The sequence below is a fragment of the Camelina sativa genome, chromosome 20, assembly GCF_000633955.1.
Source record: "Camelina sativa cultivar DH55 chromosome 20, Cs, whole genome shotgun sequence".
In the NCBI taxonomy this organism is placed as follows: domain Eukaryota; kingdom Viridiplantae; phylum Streptophyta; class Magnoliopsida; order Brassicales; family Brassicaceae; genus Camelina; species Camelina sativa.
In genome coordinates, this window is record NC_025704.1 from 28,971,479 (window position 1) to 28,972,783 (window position 1,305).

A 1,305-nucleotide genomic window follows, 5' to 3' on the forward strand; every position below is an offset into this window, starting at 1 on the left:
CAAGTATGTATATGGTATCCATGAGTTTAAAGCAATGCACATATTGATAATTAAAAGTCAATATTAGGTTCTTATAAAATAGGAAATGGTTTCAAATCACAACATGCTTCAATTTAGATCAAATGCAATGCAAGAATTCAAGCTTGGTTCAATCTTATGCTTCCTACTACTCAACTAGCATCAAAGTACTAATAACTTGGGCATTGATCCTAGTCTAGTGAATAGGCTAGCTAACAAGGAAATACTCATCATAGATCCCTAATGCAAATATTATACAATTCTACATGAAACATGCTAAACAAGATCCTAATATGCAATGCAAACTACATGAACACTCTTTTTTATGAAGATTTGTTTCAAAATTTTTCAAATTTTTATGGTTTTTCTATGCCTTAGATGCTAATGCAAGTGCTAACATGATGATGGTAAAAATTTGAAATAAGAACACAAAACACAACATCAAATGCTATCTCAAACCCTCCCCCAAACTTAAATCACACAGTCCCTTGTGTGAAAAAGTTGTGAGAGGATTCAAGATTTAAACACAACACAAAACACAATATGAAATGCAATGGTATAAACAATGGTAAGGTGATAGTGGTACCTTAGGGATTTTGGAAGAAGTTGTCCACATCCATCTGCATGCTATCATAGGAGTAGTTGGGGTCAGGCTGGTGGCTTGGAGAAGGTGATTGGGGCAGCTCGATAATGCCAATCGACCGTGACTCGGTCGAGTGCATGTCCGAGTGGGGGGGTCGAGCTGGACTGCGAGTCTCCATTAGCTGTCCCTTCCTGCTCTATTCAGACTCCCTAGCTTGCCTAACCATGAAAATTCTAAAGCAAAAATCAAAATACCAAAATTCCAAAGCAATATATACAGGGATACCTTAGGGACTTCCTCCCTAGTGAGCTTGTTTAAAGTCACTAAGCTTGACTTTTGATGCCTTTTCAAGCTTGGTTTAGATACCAAGGAGGTGATGAAATCCCCCTGGTTCTATTTGGTAACCCTGGTGTTCCTTCTTGATCACTACCTCATTAGCACTTGAACCATGTTTCTCTTTAACCTTGAGCTTTGGCCTTGCTCTCTTCAAAGTCCTTTTGTTCAGCTTGACTTGGAGATCCTTGACTAAAGCAGTCAGTTCTTGAACAGAATTCTTAAGCTTCTCCACTGAATCTTCTTGAAAGGTTAGCTTACCCCTTGAAGCAGTTTCCTCACTTGAGACCTCATGATCCTCCTTTCTTTTGATAGTGTAAGGTGGATCATATTTTGAAGGCAGATTAGTGGGATTGTTGATGTCAAACTTC